We start from the raw sequence: 21017 nt of genomic DNA, 5'->3' as shown, positions 1-21017 counted from the left end.
CTGTTGGCTCATGTCAAGTTTGTGGTCAACCAAGACTCCTAGATCCTTTTCACATGTACTGCTCTCAAGCCAGGTGTCACCCATCTTGTATTTGTGCCTCTCATTTTTTTTGCCCAAGTGCAATACTTTACATTTCTCCCTGTTAAAATTCATTTTGTTTGTTTTTGCCCAGTTCTCTAATCTGTCAAGGTCGTTTTGAAGTGTGATCCTGTCCTCTGGGGTGTTAGCCACCCCTCCCAGTTTGGTGTCATCTGCAAATTTGATCAGGATGCCCTTGAGTCCATCATCCAAGTCGTTGATAAAGATGTTGAATAAGACCGGGCCCAAGACAGAACCCTGTGGCACCCCACTAGTCACTCTTCTCCAGGATGAAGAGGAACCATTGATGAGCACCCTTTGGGTTCGGTCAGTCAGCCAGTTACAAATCCACTGAGTGGTAGCAGAGTCAAGACCGCATTTTACCAGCTTCTTTACAAGAATATCATGGGGCACCTTGTCAAATGCCTTACTGAAATCAAGGTAGGCTATATCCACTGAGTTCCCTTCATCTACCAGGCTTGTAATTCTGTCAAAAAATGAGATCAGGTTAGTCTGACATGACTTATTTTTCAGAAATCCATGCTGACTATTGGTGATCACAGCATTCCTTTCTAGGTGCTCACAGACTGTTTGCTTAATGATCTGCTCCAGAATCTTCCCTGCTATTGATGTCAGACTGACTGGGCGGTAATTATTTGGGTCCTCTCTTTTCCCCTTTTTGAAAATAGGGACAACATTTGCCCTCCTCCAGTCTGCCGGGACTTCGCCTGTTCTCCAGGATTTCTCGAAGATGACTGCCAGTGGTTCTGAGATCACATCTGCCAGTTCTTTTAATACTCTTGGATGCAGTTCATCTGGCCCTGGAGACTTGAATACATCTAAACTAGCCAAATATTCTTGTACTGTCTCCTTAGTTATTCTGGGCTGTGTTTCCTTTGCTGAATCATTTGCTCCAAATTCTTCAGGTCGGGCATTGTTTTCTTTATCGGAGAAGACTGAGGCAAAGAAGGCATTGAGGAGTTCAGCCCTTTCTGTGTCCCCTGTTTGCATTTCACCATCTTCTCCTCTGAGTGACCCCACTGTTTCTTTGTTCTTCCTTTTGCTACGAACATACCCATAAAAGCCTTTTTTGTTGCTTTTAACCTCTCTAGCAAGCCTGAGTTCATTCTGAGCTTTAGCTTTTCTGACTTTGTGTCTACACGTGCTGGCTATTTGTTTGAATTCCTCTTTGGTGGTTTCCCCCCTTTTCCATTTTTTGTACACATCCTTTTTTAATCTTAATTCAGTTAAAAGTTCTTTAGATAGCCACCCTGGCTTCTTTAGGCACCTTCCATGTTTCCGTCTCATTGGTATTGCCTGACGTTGTGCTTTTACTATCTCCCTCTTAACAAACTCCCAGCCATCATGAACTCCCTTTCCTTTTAGTATTGCTGTCCATGGGATCTCACCCAGCACTTCCCTAAGTTTTATGAAGTCGGCTTTCTTAAAGTCAAGAAATTGAGTCCTAGTATGCTTGGCTGCTCCTTTCCGCTGTATAGTAAACTTCAGAAGAGCATGATCACTCGCGCCTAATGATCCTTCCACTTCTACCCCACTAACCAGGTCATCAACATTGGTTAGGACCAGATCTAAAATGGCTGTTCCTCTTGTTGCTTCTCTCACTTTCTGGACAATGAAGTTGTCTGCAAGGCCAGTGAGGAATCTGTTTGACCTTATGCTCTTGGCTGAGTTTGACGTCCAACAAATATCCGGGTAATTGAAGTCCCCCATTACTACTATCTCCCTTCCTTTTGCATGCTTGGCCATCTGTTCCAGGAAGGCATCATCTATGTCCTCCGTTTGGCTTGGGGATCTATAGTAAACTCCCACAATGAGGTCTCTGTTATTCTTCTCTCCCTTAATTTTGACCCAAATGCTCTCACATTGGCTTTGAGGTTCTAAATCTTGGATCTCTTCACAGGTATACACATCCCTGACATATAACGCCACTCCTCCTCCTTTCTTGTCTGGTCTGTTTCTCTGAAATAGATTGTATCCCCCCATTATTACATTCCAATCGTGGGACTTATCCCACCAGGTTTCAGTGATGCCTATTATGTCATATTTAGTTTGCTGTACCAAGAGCTCAAGCTCATCTTGTTTATTTCCCATGCTTTGCGCATTAGTGTACAGACATTGAAGTCCATTAATCATTCCCCTGTGTCTCTTATTTAAGGATTTTTTCCTCCCACCACTAGGTCCGCGTGCTGTTTGCTCCATTTGGTCTATGACATTTGGATGATCATCTTCATTAATTGATAGACTCCTACCTTCAGGAGCACTGTCTCCCTCCCCCACATTAGTCAGTTTAAAGCCCTCCTGATGAGGTTTCTGAGATTTTTGGCAAAAACATTCCTCCCAACCGTTGTGAGGTGCAGCCCATCACTTGCCAGAAGTCCATCTTCAAGAAACTGCAGTCCGTGATCTAAGAATCCAAACCGTTCCTGTTTACACCATTTGCGAAGCCAGCTGTTCACTTCCACTATTTTCCCCTCTCTCCCTGGGCCACGTCGTTCAACTGGGAGGACAGACGAGATGACAATTTGTGCATTTAGTTGCTTCAATTTCCTGCCGAGAGCCTCGTAGTCTCTTTTGATCTTCTGGAGGCTATTGCTTGCAGTGTCATTGGTTCCCACATGAACCAAGAGGAAGGGGTATTTGTCAGTGGGTTTTATGATTCCTTGCAGTCGTTCAGTTACATCTTGGATCTTAGCCCCAGGGAGACAGCACACTTCCCGAGACATCTTGTCAGGCCCACAGGCTTGAACCGTATCTGCATATAAAGACAAAATGGAAAATATAAATATACAATTGTTGTTGTTTAGTCATTTAGTCGTGTCCGACTCTTCGTGGCCCCCTGGACCAGAGCACGCCAGGCACTCCTGTCCTCCACTGCCTCCCGCAGTTTGGTCAAGCTCATGCTGGTAGCTTCGAGAACACTGTCCCACCATCTCGTCCTCTGTCGTCCCCTTCTCCTTGTGCCCTCCATCTTGACCCAACATCAGGGTCTTTATCAGGGAGTCTTCTCTTCTCCTGAGGCGGACAAAGTCTTGGAGCCTCAGCTTCAGGATCTGTCCTTCCAGTGAGCACTCAGGGCTGATTTCCTTCACAATGGAGAGGTTTGGTCTTCTTGCAGTCCATGGGACTCTCAAGAGTCTCCTCCAGCACCAGAATTCAAAAGCATCAATTCTTCGGCGATCAGCCTTCTTTATGGTCCAGCTCTCACTTCCATACATCACTACTGGATAGCTGTACAATAGTGCTTTTTAAAAACACATAGGGAAAAGGATTGTTTTAAGTATTTACATTTAAAAATGCTTTCCTAGCGATTGTGAATACAGTGGTACCTCGGGTTACATACGCTTCAGGTTACAGACTCCGGTAACCCAGAAATATTACCTCGGGTTAAGAACTTTGCTTCAGGATGAGAACAGAAATTGTGCTCCGGCAGCGCGGCGGCAGCAGCAGGCCCCATTAGCTAAAGTGGTGCTTCAGGTTAAGAACGGACCTCCAGAACTAATTAAGTACTTAACCCGAGGTACCACTGTATGCTGACCGAGGCCCCCTTTGGAATCGGAGGCCCAGGCCAAGTGGCCCATAGGGCCCCCCTCTGTCAGGGCCTGCAAGTTGCGCCATGCCAGGAATAATGTATTAACTTCTTCCATGTCACCTCCTATTTCTCAAATTCTGAACCTTTTCCTCATAGCAGAGTCTTTCCATCTCCTTGGTAATCTTAGTTGCCCTTTTCCAAACCTTTTAACAGTTGTTGGCACCTGTTTGACTTGGGAGGCAATGGAGTGTGCCTCCAGGGGTGAAGTCAAACTGCTGTGCCAGCAGAACCAAAGTGACCTCTCTGGGGCGCAAGCCTGGGCACTGTAACTGGAGGTCCCGGGCTGCCCAGACGACAAGACCCCCCTCTTGGCCTCGCTGACGTGGTCCAAAGGAAAGAGAGCAGGGCATTTGGCACCAGTTTGGCTGCAGGAGTTGCCGGAAGGAGGCGTACAAGGTGCCACCCAACCACCTTAGGGACTCCACTCTGGATTTGCGTAGAGTTTCCTCCTGAGCCTTTTCTTCTCCTGAAGATATCCAGCAAGGGGGTGGAGGTTCAGGATCAGAGTTTTCCTACTCCTAGATGGGCTTCCTTCCCAGGTTGATGAGCCCCACCTGCCCCTCACGCATTTGCTGCCAAGGAGTGTGGTGGAGTCTCCTTCTTTGGAGGTCTTTAAGCAGAGGCTTGACAACCATATGTCAGGAGTGCTCTGATGGTGTTTCCTGCTTGGCAGGGGGTTGGACTCGATGCCCCTTGTGGTCTCTTCCAACTCTATGATTCTATGATTCTATGATTCTATGATTCTAACCAACTTCTTGATCAGTTTCTTGAGTGGATATCTGAAGAAGCGTCTCCATCCCCATCGTTCTACCCAGACACTGAGGTCCAGCTCTGAGGGCTTCTGGTGGTTCCCTCCCTGCGAGAAGCCAAGTTACAGGGAACCTGGCAGAGGGCCTTCTCAGTGGTGGCACCCGCCCTGTGAAACGGCCTCCCATCAGATGTCAAGGAAATAAACAACTACCAGACTTTTAGATATCTGAAGGCAGCCCTATTTAGGGAAGCTTTTAATGTTTGATGCATTACTGTATTTTAATATTGTGGGATGTGAAACACAAGAGCAGTCAAGTACAACATTCCTAGAGTGAACATGTTTACACATGGGGAGGAATGTTTGTCTAGCCAGAAGGTAAACTTCCTGTGTCCTTCTCGGCTGGGACAGACTTCCTCTGCATGGGACTAGAGGTGGGTGTGGCCTCACCTGTGCAGGTAACGACAAAAGCACAGGGCAGGACAGCCATCTCCCTCTCTTTGACAACATGCATCAAAGAAGCAACATCTGCTTAGCCAAAGATGCCCTGTTGGCCTCCAACCAAGAGAGGACAAAGGGACTGTCTCCTTATGAGGTAGTTTCCAGGTGTATGTTACTTTTCTAAGCTAAGTCTGCCTTCTGGGATCCAATTGTGAACAGAATGTGAGTGAGTAAACTCTTTTTATACTTTTATAGAAGACTGTGTCGTGTCTTATCTTTTATGAGGGAATAAGGGGGAAATACCAGAACAGTTATTATAGAGGCTTTAGCGATCCTGAGCTAACGCCTCCGCTGCAAGTTTTAAAAGGGGAATGTTACTCTGCTAAATTGTGAACTTGTTTATACAAGTTGGAAAGGCTATAATCAAACGATATATCCTCTCCTGCATCCCTGGACATTCCCACAGATAGTTTGTTGGAAGCCGCCCGGTGTGGGCGGGGTATAAATAATAAATTAATAATCATAATCATAATTGGACCCACTCTTGGTCTCATTTGTTCATCTGCTGAGCCTGTCTTCACAAGCAGGAGAAGTCCAAAACTCACCAGGTTTAGCCGGCCAGTCAAAGCCACTTCCTGGGATTGGGGCCGCTGGAACAAAAGAGTCTTGGCAGCTGGATCAGGCCAGTGGCCCATCTAGTCCAGTAGCCCATTCTCACAGTGGCCAAACAGGTGGCTATGGCAAGGCCTCAAGAAGGACCTCAAGACCTTTATTGCTGGCATCGGGCAGCTGTGGGTCCCCAGATATTTCAGGACTATAACACCCATAATCCCTGACCATTTGCCATGCTGATGGGAGGTGGAGCCCAAAGGCACGTGGAGAGCCACAGGTTCCCCCCCCCCCACACACACCCCTTTGCTTTATGACATATGGGGAGCACTGAGTCACAGAATCTTGTCTGAGTCCACATTATAAATTGGTGGCAGCCGTGGGATTTGAACTCAGGGCTTCCCACCCGCACACCCCTAACCACTCCACCCTGTTGGCTCTTAGGTGGGGGACAGGAGCTAAGTGGCAGAACCTATGCTTTGAATGCAGAAGCCTCCAGCTTCCTGTGCTTAGTGTCTCCCAGTCAGAAGGCTCAGGAAGCAGGCGATGGAGGGCAGTGGGTGCCTCAGATGCTGGAGAGAGGGACAGAAGAAGCTTCCATTGACTGCATCAGACTATTTGCCCATCTGCATGGTATTGTCTGCACCAACCGGCAGCAGCTGTCCAGGATTTCAGTCGGGGAGTCTCTCGCAGCCCTACCTGGAGACACCAGAATTGACTCTGGGACCCTCCTCTGCAGCCCTCCTCCCACAGCTACTGCCAGCCTGAGTAGGCAACTCTGGCCCCAATGGGCAAATAACCAGAGCCGCCACAAGGCAGCGCCCGGTGAGGTCTGGAAGCACAGGACTCCCAGGGAACCTCACCAGCGATGCCTGAGCAAGCAGCATCTCAGAGCCAGAGAAGCCCGAGCCCATCGGAAGCCTCACTTTTAGGGCTGCCGGTGATGCCCCCGTGCCATCGTTCCAGCTTCCTGGAGTGTGACAAACACTTTCTGGGAAGGTTTCTCTGGTGGGTGCCGAGGGGTGGGCAGCTGCTAAGCCAGTGGATCAAGTCAGGTGGCTCCTTCAGAGGGTTGGACTCACCGATCCACATGTTAATGGGCTGGCAAGGTTTGTGTGTGTGTGTGTGTGTGTGTGCCTGCGTGTACATATAGAGGGGGCCACTCCGGCAGAGAACACAGTGCAAGGCTCGAACATCAGACGGAACAGTGCAACCCAGGCATCACACCCGGGCAGGTAGGCGTCTGCTAGCTGTGATTTGCCAGCCTCTCCTCTTTGTCTTGGCGGGGCTTGTGAGTTCCTGGTTTTGCATGCTCTCGAAACCAACCCAGAGCTTTGGAACTGGCAGGCTTGGGGTGGGAAGGACCTGGGGGGGGGGGTCGGAACTGGGGAGGGAGGGGGGGCTTTATGGTTCTCCGGTGGCGAACCTCCTTCTCCGCCTTAACCTCTCCTTCAAGGAGATCAGCCGCTGAAACATTTGTTTTTGGTCCGCCAGCAGAGAGGACCAAAAGCACGCCTTCTCTTTGAACAGGGATTGTTTGGAACCGGGTTCCTTGAAGGAGGATTTGTCTTTTGATAAACTAGCTACTTTTTGTTCCCTTTTAAAGAAAAAACGCTTTTGGGTGGTGGAGGACACAGAAAAAATCACCCAATTTGAGAGAGAAGGGCGGGCGGAAATTCCTCTATGTATTGAAATGTATTAGCCAGAACAAGGTGGCATTTTGCAAATAATGCATATATTGCTTTTTTTAAAAAAAAGATAGAAAGAAAATATTTGTCGCAATGTTTGCTTTCCCCCCTTTTCCTTCCTGTGGGTATTTCTCTACAGCCAGCTCTGACAAGGTTTGTTTTAGAACTATTTCGTTAGCAGGAGACCTGTCCCTTGGGATCAAAGAGCACACACCGTGCTCTCAATTTTTCTGCTCTCCCTGCACCTATTGTCTTGCAAAGGGAATAATCCCTTCATAGACAACTGCGCATTTCCTATGGAAATCTCTCCAACTTAGAATCCAAGTTCCTTTAGGCTTCAGTTCTATGCGCGCTTACCTGGGAGCAAGCTGCGGTGAAGGGCGCAGGACTTACTTCCGAGTAGCCATACATAGGATTCCACGCTCGGTCTTCCAGAACCCCCACAGTAGGTATTTTAAAACTCCATTTCTGAACAAAAAGAAAAAGGATTTTTTTTAAAAAGCCCTGAAAAACTTTGGAACTTTATCTTAAAGCTTTATTCCCAGAAGCGACTGTTGGAAGAACAATGCTTTTTGGGGCCACACACAGAGAGAAATGTTCTAAGCTGTGTTCCGAGGACAAATTTGAACCCCCAGAACAAACTTCTTCCCCTTCTGCTCGGCAGCCTCTCCGGGTTCGCATTTCTGCTGCTGAATTTTGGAGTCTTTGTCTGCCGCTTTCTCCGCACCGTATAATTCAGCCGATTATAGTCAATTTTACGATAGGATGCACATTGCGCCACTCGCGCCTCAGCAGGCATCCGATAGACCAGGGAGATCTGTAGCAAATGCAGCTCCACTGTGAGGGGTTTTTTTTGGGGGGGGGGGCAGTTGTTGCAAAGAATAGGCAGGTAGGTCTATGGACAGAATGTGGTGCGCCTGCCACGTTGACAAAGGAGCGCGCCTCTCCTATCTCAGAACTGCATTAAAATACTATCAAACTACCAGATGCCCTCATGATGAAATGCAGCGCGCCCATGATTACAGTTTGCTCTGGGTTTTGTTTTGTTTTTTGAAAGAGGTTAATGTGCATTCCCATTACGAGTATCTCAGTTAAATCGGCGGCACCTGCTTCCCACTAGATGTGTTGACATTTCGCGCCGGTTCTCTGACATGCAGGAAAGCTAATTGCTAATTCCGTAAGAGAGAGGAGGGGGGTGAAACGCAAGGAGGGTTTAACTGTATCCTCTAAGGAACACTGCTGGTCAGCGGTTGCCTGTTCCCAGGCTTCTCATAGATCATAGAATCATAGAGTTGGAATAGACCACAAGGGCCATCGAGTCCAACCCCCTGCCAAGCAGGAAACACCATCGTTCGTGTCCGTTGTTGTTTAGTCGTGTCCAACTCTTCGTGACCCCCTGGACAAGAGCACGCCAGGCACTCCTGTCTTCCACTGCCTGCCGCAGTTTGGTCAAAGCTTCAAGAACACTGTCCAACCATCTCGTCCTCTGTCGTCCCCTTCTCCTTGTCCCCTCCATCTTTCCCAACATCAGGGTCTTTTCCAGGGAGTCTTCTCTTCTCATGAGGTGGCCAAAGTCTTGGAGCCTCAGCTTCAGGATCTGTCCTTCCAGTGAGCACTCAGGGCAGATTTCCTTCAGAATGGAGAGGTTTGATCTTCTTGCAGTCCATGGGACTCTCAAGAGTCTCCTCCAGCACCAGAATTCAAAACCAACACTTCTTTGGCCATCACCCTTCTTTATGGTCCAGCTCTCACTTCCATACATCACTACTGGGAAAACCATAGCTTTAACTATACGGACCTTTGTTGGCAAGGTGATGTCTCTGCTTTTTAAGATGCTGTCTAGGTTTGTCATTGCTTTTCTCCCAAGACCTTCGTGTCCACCACATGCTTTATCTGCTAGTTAACCTGGTGTTGACAGCAGAAAGCAAAATCTTTGCAATGTTTTGGATCATCAAAAAAAAGAAAGGAAGACAAACACATATATATGCATTTGATGGGCAATTTTAGGTTTAGGAAACCTTCGCTAAAGATGCAGTTTTACTGGGAACCGATTCCCATTGGAAGCACAGAGACTTGGCTCCCAAGCGCACCGGTCTCTGACCTGCCTTCCGCCTCTCTCCCATCGCTAAAATCACACAACCTGGCTACAGCTGGGCAAGAGATGCCCACATCCTTAACCCTTCCGTCAGAGAAGGTGTGTTTGCTCAGACCACAGTTAGAGGCAGCGGCACTTCTGAATCCCAGTTCCTGGAAACCACAGGAGGGGAGAATTGTTCCGAGCCTGTTTGAGGGTTTCCCAATAGAGGCATTTGGCTGGAAGGTGCTGATCCAGCATCTCCTTGGGTTATCTGGGAAGCCCACAAACAGGAATGGAGTGTAATGGGACTCTCCCACTTGTGGTCTCCAGCAGCAGGTGTTTGTTGTTGTTTAGTCATTTAGTCGTGTCCGACTCTTTGTGACCCCCTGGACCAGAGCACGCCAGGCACTTCTGTCTTCCACTGCCTCCTGCAGTTGGGTCAAACTCATGCTGGTAGCTTCGAGAACACTGTCCCACCATCGCGTCCTCTGTCGTCCCCTTCTCCTTGTGCCCTCCATCTTTCCCAACATCAGGGTCTTTTCCAGGGAGTCTTCTCTTCTCACCATGTGGCCAAAGTCTTGGAGCCTCAGCTTCAGGATCTGTCCTTCCAGTGAGCACTCAGGGCTGATTTCCTTCAGAATGGAGAGGTTTGATCTTCTTGCAGTCTATGGGACTCTCCAGAGTCTCCTCCAGCACCAGAATTCAAAAGCATCCATTCTTCGGCGATCAGCCTTCTTTATGGTCCTGCTCTCACTTCCATACATCACTACTGGCAGGTGTTTAGAGGTAGACTATTCCTGACCTTGGAGGCTCTGCAAATGCATTACAACTGATAGTCGTTGTTTGCCTTATCTCCCAGTGAAGTTGCTGATGACTACCTTGTGGTATCCCATGCTGTAGCTGAAGGAGCCCTTCCATTTGTCTCTTCCTGAATCTTCCAGCCTTCCACTTTGCTGGATGGTCCCTGCCTTTTACTGTTCTGGTGAAAGGCTTCTCTCTATCTACAGTGAGCATAATTTCCTGCACCTCTGTTGCATCTTCTCTCACCCACATTTCTTCCAAATGAAAAATGCTCCAAACCGTTGCCTTCTCTTTTGGAAGTTGCTCTGGTCCCTGGATCATTCTAGTTGCTGCTTCTATGCTCTTAGGGACACAGGGAGCTGCCTTATGGCCTCAGGCCTGTGGGCCAATGACCTCAGCATCGTCTACACCAGCGGTAGGTAACCTAAGGCCCAGGGGCCGGATGCGGCCCAATCGCCTTCTCAATCCGGCCTGTAGAGAGCCAGTGTGGTGTAGTGGTTAAGAGCGGTAGTCTCGTAATCTTGGGAACCGGGTTCGCGTCTCCGCTCCTCCACATGCAGCTGCTGGGTGACCTTGGGCTAGTCACACTTCTTTGAAGTCTCTCAGCCCCACTCACCTCACAGGGTGTTTGTTGTGGGGGAGGAAGGGAAAGGAGAATGTTAGCCGCTTTGAGACTCCTTAAGGGGAGTGAAAGGCGGGATATCAAATCCAAACTCTTCTTCTTCTTCTTCTTCTTCTGCGAATCGTGTTTTTACATGAGTGTTGTTGTTGTTGTTTAGTCATTTAGTTATGTCTGACTCTTTGTGACCCCCTGGACCAGACCATGCCAGGCCCTCCTGTCCTCCACTGCCTCCCGCAGTTTGGTCAAACTCATGCTGGTAGCTTCGAGAACACTGTCCCACCATCTCATCCTCTGCCGTCCCCTTCTCCTTGTGCCCTCCATCTTTCCCAACATCAGGGTCTTTTCCAGGGAGTCTTCTCTTCTCCTGAGGTGGCCAAAGGATTGGAGACTCAGCTTCAGGATCTGTCCTTCCAGTGAGCACTCAGGGCTGATTTCCCTAAGAATGGAGAGGTTTGATCTTCTTTCAGTCCATGGGACTCTCAAGAGTCTCCTCCAGCACCAGAATTCAAAAGCATCCATTCTTAGGCGATCAGCCTTATTTATGGTCCAGCTCTCACTTCCATACATCACTACTGGGAAAACCAGAGCTTTTATAATAATAATAATAATAATAAATTTTATTTATATCCCGCCCTCCCCAGCCGAAGCCGGGCTCAGGGCGGCTAACAACACTAAAATAGTGCAACATTATATACGGACCTTTGTTGGCAAGGTGATGTCTCTACTTTTTACATGAGTAGAATGTGTGCTTTTATTTAAAATGCATCTCTGGGTTATTTGCGGGGCACAGGAATTTGTTCATCCCCCCCAAAAAAAAATATAGTCCGGCCCCCCAACAAGGTTTGAGGGACAGTGGACTGGCCCCCTGCTGAAAAAAGGTTGCTGACCCCTGGTCTACACTGGCTGGCAACTGCTCTCCAAGATTTCAGCCAGGAGGGGTCTTCCCCAGCCATACCCAGAGATGCGCTGGGGGTTTGAACCCACAACTCTCTGTGCGCAAGGCAGATGTTCTACCATGGAGCTACAGAACTCCCCTCGTTTCCCTCTGTCTGCTCGCAGGAGTCCCCGCTCGCCTGCCCAGCGCTCTCTCTCAGGACCCGAAATGTGCAAATGTCTGAGCCCACCCAACTGTCCAAAATGAGGGCCGAGGGGGCGTGTCAGGTGCTGGCACAGAGGGCAGAGCGTGCGGCAGTGGCAGACCATGGGGTCTCAGATTTCAGCGGTGCCCCAGGTGACATCAAAATTTGGCTCCCCAGCTTCTCTTACTCCATTCTAAGTCATAGTTCTTGCACCCCCAGGACTCCATGCCCAGTGTGACTGAACCGGCTGCACTCCCTTAAGAGCCACACATTTAAAGCGCACAACTCCCTCCACTCCCGAATACTGGGAACTGTAGTTTCTTGAAGGCGCTGGGAACTTTAGCTCTGTGCAGCAGAAACTGTGGTTCCTGCGATGCGTTAGAGAAGCCATGTGCAGAGGGCAAGGAGCTAAAGTTCCCGGCGCCTTTGAGAAACTACAGTTCCCAGTATTGGGGGGTGGGGAGTTGTGCGCTTTAAATGCGCGGCTCTGCCCATAGACTTAGTTTGTGCCTACCAGCTTATCATAGAAGGGACCCTGGGGATATCTAGCCCTGCAGTGGTCAAACTTAGAGCTCTGTTCTGAAGCACAGGATCGTGTAACCTGCAGCTTGGTCCGTGTTGAGGTTGCACAGTGATTTTTAGAATAAAAGCTTCACCACTTAGCCATTCAAGAGCCTGACACCAGTACTGTCTACACTGATTGGCACTGGGAATTGAACGCAAGACCCTCTCCTTGCAACGCAGAGGGGCTACCACTGAAGAATGGCCTTTGCCAACTTCCCCCCACCTTTCCTGTAGAATTGTAAAGTGGGAAGGGACCCTGAGGATCATCTAGTCCAATACCTTGTTGATGTAGAATCCATTACACTGGACTCAAATGATCATATTTCATCATCATCATCATCATTATTATTATTAAAAAACAGGAATTTTTTTGGTAAGGGAAGTAATAGGAAAATGTACCGTAATTGGAAAATGTGGAATAGCAACTGTTTGCTACTGCGTTGCATAACCTCCCTGCCTGCCTCGCACAAACAAATCAGAACAAATTGTGGACCAAGTGGTTGACTCTGGGGTTGGGGCGCTCATCTCGCTCTATAGGCCGAGGGAGCCGGCGTTTGTCCGCAGACAGCTTCCAGGTCATGTGGCCAGCATGACTAAGCCACTTCTGGCGAACCAGAGTAGTGCATAGAAACGCCGTTTACCTTCCCGCCGGAGCAGTACCTATTTATCTACTTGCACGATACGATAATCTTTATTGTCATTGTCCCATACAGAACAACTAAATTTAAAAATCTACATAAGACATTCAAAACCCAACAAGCCTGCTATCCCAACCTGGTTAGCCCCCTAAAAACTCTGATACCCCATTTTTAAATACAATATACACCCATACAGACTCCTTACAATACGTTTAAAACCAAAATCACATTTGGGTAGAAACTGTTTCTCAGGCGGCTAGTCCTAGTCTTTATAACCCTGTGCCTTCTTCCAGAAGGCAGAAGCTGAAAGAGATCATTTCTGGGGTGCGCACTATCCTGCGCTATCTCTGCAGCTTTCTTATGGCACTTGGAAACGTAGATTTGATCCAAGGTGGGAAGAGTGCACCCAATTATTCTCTCCGCAGTCTTTACAACCCTGGACAGCATTGCTTTTCCCCTGACCATGCAGCTCCCAAACCACACACACAAACAAGACTGCTAGGTTGGCAGGAGCTGGGACAGAGCAACGGGAGCTCACCCCGTCGTGGGGATTCGAACCGCCAACCTTCTGATCAGCAATCCCCAGGCTCAGTGGTTTAGACCACAGCGCCACCCAAATGCTGCAGACTCCCTTCTTAGGAGGCTTGCTCCATCCCCTGGCTCGCTTTGGTGAACCGGATCTGCCCACTCAGCATCTGCTACAAGTAATACGCAAAGGCCAGGCAATTTAGTCGCCTCCCTCCCTCGTAAAAGCTCCCTGGTGGCAAAACCTGATTGCACTCTGGCCATGCAAGTCATTAACAGGATGCATTTCATTCGGTAATCAGGGGCATCTTGCTGTCTGGAAACCTGGAAATCCATTCCCAGGCAGTGCAGGCAATACCAGACCTTCCAAGTGTCCTTATTTCGCAGGGACAGTCCTGGATTCACAGAAGCCGTCCCGGTTTTTGCTTTGATCCCAGAATGTCCTGCATTTCCTTTGTTGTTGTTGTTTAGTCGTTTAGTCGTGTCCGCCTCTTCCTGACCCCCTGGACCAGAGCACGCCAGGCACTCCTGTCTTCCACTGCCTCCTGCAGTTTGGTCAAACTCATGCTGGTAGCTTCGAGAACACTGTCCCACCATCTCGTCCTCTGCCGTCCCCTTCTCCTTGTGTCCTCCATCTTTCCCAACATCAGGGTCTTTTCCAGGGAGTCTTCTCTTCTCATGAGGTGGCCAAAGTCTTGGAGACTCAGCTTCAGGATCTGTCCTTCCAGGGAGCACTCAGGGCTGATTTCCTCCAGAATGGAAAGGTTTGATCTTCTTGCAGTCCATGGGACTCTCAAGAGTCTCCTCCAGCACCATAATTCAAAAGCTTTTCCTTGGGATATTTTCATCAGAGAAATGTTGGAGGGTAGGGAATTATATGACCCATGAGATAAGTAAACATACAACCTGAGGTCCAGCGCCGAGGGCCTTCTGGCGGTTCCCTCATTGCGAGAAGCAAAGCTACAGGGAACCAGGCAGAGGGCCTTCTCGGTAGTGGCACCCGCCCTGTGGAACGCCCTCCCATTAGATGTCAAAGTGATAAATAACTACCTGACATTTAAAAGACATCTTAAGGCAGCCCTGATCAGGAAAGTTTTTAATCTGTGATATTTTACTGTATTTTTGGAAGCCGCCCAGAGTGGCTGGGGAAACCCAGCCAGATGGGCGGGGTACAAATAATAAATTATTATTATTATTATTATTATTATTATTATTATTATTATTATTATTATTATTATTATTTAGAAGACGTCTGAAGGCAGCCCTGCCCAGGGAAGTTTTTTAAATGTTTAATGTTTTATTATGATTTTATATTTGTTGGAAACCACTCAGAGTGGCTGGGGCAGCCCAGTCAGATGGGTGGAGTATTATTATTATTATTATTATTATTATTATTATTATTATTATTATTATTATTATTGAATAGAATATCCCTATTTTCATTGGAGAAATGTTGGAGGGTATGCAGTACTCAGCTTGGGGAGCAAATGGTCTAACTCACGCAGAGCGCAGAGTTATGCAGAAGCAATGCAGAAGCAATGCTGATTGCTGGAAGCCACAGGAGAGGAGAGTGTTGGAATTGTGCGCTGATTTCCACAACCAGGTCCGGCAACTCCCTCAGGCGGCAGGATCCACAGGGGCTGCAGAACCAGATGTAGCTATTCTTTAATATCACATACATCTCAAATTCTTAACATTTACTATATATTCCTCCCTCCCTCCCCTCCAAGACTTCCCCCAAATTTCGTTTCTGGTTTGTTTCTCTTTTCACCCGCTTTGCTATCTCTCAGCAGGAAAAGTTATTAATAACATAACACCAAACCTTAAAAACATAAAAATAAAATTAAATACATCATCTTATTTCACTATCTTCCGAACATTTTCTGATGCTAATAATGTGAATGTTTATTTAAATCCTGACACCAAGTCTATTGCCTTTCTTTGTTTCTGCAGATATAACATGAATGGTTCCCGCTCTTTTTCAAAGTCTCTGTTGTCTTTTTCTCTTAGTCTTTCTGTCATTTTTGCCAATTCGGCATAGTTCATCAACTTCTCTTGCCATTGTTCTTTAGTTGCATTTCTCCAGTCTTCCAATTTTGTGCAATCAACATTCTTGCTGCTGTAGTGGCGCACATAAATAACCAGAACCAGATGTAGATATTCATTCCCATTCCCTTGTTCCTGATGTAGATCTTCATTCACCCATTATTCCCTGGTGGGGAGAGAGGGGGAGACCATTTTGCCATTCGCCTCAGGCGCCAAAATGTCTTGGGTCGGCCCTGCCCACAGGCAATCTGGTTGGCGGCCGCTGTCAGATCAGGATGCTGGACTAGATGGGGCCATTGGCCTAATCCAGGAGGATCTCTCCTTATGTTTTTATGCACTCAGAACCTGCCTGTGGTCTTCCTGTTTGCGCATCTTTTTGAACATGGCAACAACAAGATGCTGAGCTAGATGGCAACAACAAGATGCTTGGCAGGGGGTTGGACTCGATGGCCCTTGCGGTCTCTTCCAACTCTATGATTCCATTCTATGATCAAACTCCAGGGCTCTCCTTAAAGGTAAAGGGACCCCTGACCATTAGGTCCAGTCGTGGCCGACTCTGGGGTTGCAGCGCTCATCTCGCTTTATTGTCCGAGGGAGCCGGCGTACAGCTTCCGGGTCATGTGGCCAGCATGACTAAGCCGCTTCTGGTGAACCAGAGCAGCGCATGGAAACGCAGTTTACCTTCCCACCGGAGTGGTACCTATTTATCTACTTGCACTTTGACGTGCTTTCGAACTGCTAGGTGGGCAGGAGCAGGGACTGAGCAACGAGAGCTCACCCTGTCACAGGGATTCGAACCACTGACCTTCTGATCGGTGAGTCCTAGGCTCTGTGGTTTAACCCACAGTGCCACCCGCGTTCTTGTAAAACCATCCTTTCCCAGATGTGGAACTTTTACCAATGCCCCCCCCCTTTGAAAATCCACCCTTCCCGTTCTGTCGATGCTTTAGGTGTCTAGTGATGAAGACATGAGAAACAAACCGGAGCTTTTATATCTGAGTTGTTCCTTCGAATGTCAGCTCTTTCTGTGGGTTTCTTTTGATTATATTTTAATACGCTTGTTTCCATGATGTTGGCTGTGTGTCCACCACCATCCATTTCATAACAACCACCCTACAGAATCCTGAAAAATGTAATTTACCACACATGGAGCAACAAGGTGTGGGAGGGAGAGATTCGTACTCCACCTTGAGCTCGTTGGAGAAAACGTGAGATACAAAGGCAACAATAAGTAAATAATTGCTCTCAAGAATTAAGTACCGTATTTTTCGCCATAAGCAAGGCTTAAACGTTGCCCCCAGGCTGCCTCCCCACTTGAAATAAGAAACGGTTGTGTTGGGAAGCTTTTAATAATTTCCTGCTCACCCCACCCCAGATTTTTTTTTTGGGGGGGGAATGTGACACACAATTAACATCCCATCTCAGCTTATTCCTGATCACCAAAGAGCTAAAGGTGGCACAGGTTGCAATCAATAATAATAATAATAATAATAATAATAATAATAATAATAATGGAATTTATAGACTGCCCTATACCCACAGACCTCACTTCCTGGAGAGTAAGCCAAACTGAGCGCAGTAGGATTTATTTCCAGAAAATAAATATGCTCAGGATTGTGCTGATGAACTGGATTATCTTCATGGTAGAAGTTTATAACATGAAGCTGAAATAAAAAAATAAGGTCTTTTATGTACAGTGGTGCCTCGCAAGACGAAATTAATCCATTCCGCGAGTCTCTTCGTCTTGCGGTTTTTTCGTCTTGCGAAGCACGGCTATTAGCGGCTTGGCGGCTATTAACGGCTTAGTGGCTTAGCGGCTATTAACAGCTTAGCGGCTTTAAGAAAAAGGAAACAAACTCGCAAGAAGTCGCAAGATGTTTTGTCTTGCGAAGCAAGCCCATAGGGAAATTCGTCTTGCGGAACGACTCAAAAAACAGAAAACTCTTTCGTCTAGTGAGTTTTTCGTCTTGCGAGGCATTCGTCTTGTGGGGCACCACTGTATAATAAATGTTCATAAATGTACCAACCAAGCACGTACATAGATATGTGGACTACACATCTGGAGCAGCACAGGAAGACCGTCCTGAAACCATTTTGACTCCCAAGCTGACCAAATGTTTCTCTGCAAGGAGGGAGGGGATGAGGGAACCTTCCCATAGTCTCAGGAATTGGGTAATCACCATCTCAAAGGAATGGCCAGACTACCAGGAAAGGCAATCAGATAAGGCATTATCAGGTAACCTGGCAGACAGGAAAAACTAAAACATTCAAATTTCTGTTGTAGACCGCCTTTTCAGTGATGTAGGTATGATGTCTGAGGGGGGTGGTCTTGGGTTACACCCCTTCTGTGATGTATGTATGATGTATGTATGGAGGGGTGCCTTGAGCTCCAGGAAATGTCTATATAAGCGCAGGCACACCTTTGTTCTGGGTCCTCCTCCTTTCCTGCGTCTGGGGGGAGCACCCTATTGCAACAGTTCAATAAAGATCAGGCTTACTAGCTGCTTTGTTTTTCAATATTTTCTGGTTGGCCTCTCTTATTTTCTCCTACTGATGGAGAACCTACAAAGGACTCTATAAGGGCTCTTGTGTTCCCCATAAGGGAATAAGGGCAGATTTTGTTTACAACAAAGCACAGCATGGAGAAAGTCAACCGAGCAAAGTCCTCATCCCTCTCTCCTTGTGGGATGGGTTTGACTGGATAGGAGAGGGTATATTCATTACGATTTATCTCTCTGGGCACCCACGTGTGTGGGCTGAACAGAGTTTCAAACTCCCCTCCTGGGCAGCAAAATTAAAAGCGAAGCAATCAGGCTGCAAAACCTTGTTTTCAGAAAGTGCGGCTACAAAGTAGGGCTTTCCCCTTCTTGCCCCGCTTAACAAAGAATTAGGCAACAGCCTGGGAAGCAAGTTTAAAAATATAATTTAATCGCTTACATTCTTGCATTGGTTCACAGCAATGACAGCAGTAAAATCCATGCAGGCAAAATATTTATATTTACAGTATGACCAGCTTCAGGCATGTGCCTGGAACTATAGCAAGAACAGGGCACAGCTGCCCTCAGGATCAGGGCCGGATTTAGGCTGGATGAGGCCCTGAGCTCCTGAAGGTAATGGGGCCCTTTATATGTTCAGTTGTCCTTTGTCAACAACCAATTGTCACTGTTTTTTGTGCTGAATATATGCTATCTTGTAATTGATGGACCTAACAAGTATCTGAAGCCATTTGCACATGTTGTTGTGCAACCAGTCCATGCAGAATGTAGGCACCCTATATATAGAAAGGAGCAAACCAGTGATATTTTAGGGAGCAGGCTAGCAGGCGGGGCCCATGACTTACATAATAGGAGCCTACACAACACAAAACACTTTTGCTGTATGTAGGTTTTATTATGTTTTAGATCTTATATTTTGGAAATATACATTCAGGGTTTTTTTCCTTTAATTTTTTTGGGGGTCCCCAAGAGAGTGGGGCCCTAAGCTATAGCTTGTTGAGCTTATACGTAAATCCGGCATTGCTCAGGGCTGGTCAAAGGAAGAGAGAGAGAGGAAGAGGAAGTACTATATGCTCCTTCCTCTCCAGGAGAGAGGAAATGACATCACACAGAGCCCTCTCTAGCAATTGCATTTCTCTGGTCTGAGTATCTGCCTATCAGCGATACAGCTCTGTGGGCATGGCTCCTTCTCATGAGAACTAGCAAGTATATAAATGTAAACAAATGTTGGAAGGTTCAGAACAGGTAAAAAAGAGAACTTCTTCATCCAGCACAAAGTTGAACTATGGAACTCCCTGCCACACTGTTAACGGAGAAATCTGAGGGCTCCCTTGGGCAAAAAACAAGGACACCAGCCAGGAATACCAGAGCAAAACAGCAGCCAGTAGGCTTGGTCTTGATTGAAGACTGTCACGACAGGACTCCCACCTGCCACCAGGTGGAACAAGATGGAAGCCCAGAACAAAAGAGAACCCAAACTTTTATTAGCTGCTAATCCCCATGTTACACCCCCTCCCAAACTACATCACTCTTACATCATGGTTACATCATGAAAGGGGAGGTCTGGTGGCAGCAATCTGAGCATCCTGGACCCTGCCCCATGGTTCCCCTTGCCCTCCACCAAACACCCATCAAGTGTACCAAAAGAGATATTTACAATTCCCTGTTTCCCAGCCAAGTTAATCACACCCTTTTGTCTTCATCTGGGTTTGTTCTTTCTGGAATGGCTACCTGTCTGGCACTCAGGTATCAGGATGCGAGGAATTATCCGTCAGGCAGAGGGGCTGCTGAGTAGCTGAGCTCACATGTCTATAGGAATTTCTGAAGTTTTCCCAGTGAGCCAGTACAGAGATACATTGATCAGTGAATTCTTACATTTGGCATCGTGCAGCAGAGGCCCTATGAATAGAGAGGAAGAAACTGTGATGAAGTGTTTTGTGGGGACAAATCACAAAAGTGACTGTGCTGGTTTTGGTAGTGCGCTGCATGTGCATGACATCTGCTGGAGGGGCACCCCCCCCCCAATCTGTACATAAATTCCTGCAACAACAGGAAGCAGTGGTGCTCAGCAACCTAGGATTAGACAAATTCATGCCTTCACGACTGAAGGCAGTCATGCTTCTGAACAGCCATTGCTGAAAAGAGAGAGAGTTATTGTGATCGGATCCTGATTGTGGGCTTCCCTTGGAGGCATTAGATTAGATGGGACTTTGGCCTGATCCTGCGCGTTCTCCTTCTGCTCTTATAATCTGCGTTTTCCAGAACAAGATTCAAACCGAAACACTGCCAGCCTTTGAGATTTGCACTTCTCCGAATTTTGCAGCCAAGTAACGCGTGTACGAAAAGAAGCTCATTTACTAGGCTAGAGGGTGCATATGAATTTATTTTCGTTATTTGGTTAAAAGCGTTCGTCAACCGTTTAATTTTTTTAAAAAAAATCTCAGTGATACAAAAATAATGCAAAAAGCAAACATTGCCATTGAAACGAAAAGGCACCCAGACATCGATAAAACGGCAGTAGAAAAACATGTAAAAGGCTCTGAGAGCAAATAAAACCGTCAGTGTCTTATGCTTGAAATGCATCTATTAGTGAAAATGTGCATTCTGTTAAGGGGAAAGTGCTTTGCAAAAGCATATCAATTAGGCGAGATTGCACACCAAAGCGTGTAGCGTCAGAAATTCTGATGGATTTCCACAAGGGCTTCAGAGATGGAAAAAAAATCACAAGCTAATGTCAGAATGTGAAGCATTAAACTTACGGTTGAGGGTGGGGGGTGAGAAACAGAGAAATGGACAGGTTCGCTTGACTCTTCTCCCAAGTAAAACTCCACAAAGGTTGCAGGAAGATGCTCAACAGAAAAGACCTGTGTTGACCCTCACCCCACATGCTCAATGGGACTTACTCTCCAGAAAGTGTGTTTAGGAGTTAGCCCGAAGATGGAAGGACTAGCAACAAAAGAAGAGCGGCAGATGAAATTATTGGAATAATAATAATA

General features: G+C 47.2%; 1 protein-coding gene across 1 annotated transcript in view; it reads left to right on the top strand.

The window, feature by feature from the left end:
- Positions 1–6554: 6554 nt before the first annotated feature.
- Positions 6555–21017, top strand: part of PNOC (prepronociceptin) — a 46005-nt gene continuing 31542 nt past the window's right edge. Inside the window, exon 1 of the mRNA XM_081188848.1 lies at positions 6555–6721. The gene's annotated coding sequence lies outside the window, so the exon portion shown is untranslated. The remainder of the gene's footprint in view (positions 6722–21017) is intronic.

The sequence above is a fragment of the Podarcis bocagei genome, assembly GCF_964188305.1.
Source record: "Podarcis bocagei genome assembly, chromosome: 3".
Taxonomy (NCBI): Eukaryota; Metazoa; Chordata; class Lepidosauria; order Squamata; family Lacertidae; genus Podarcis; species Podarcis bocagei.
This window is presented reverse-complemented; position numbering and strand designations above follow the sequence as displayed.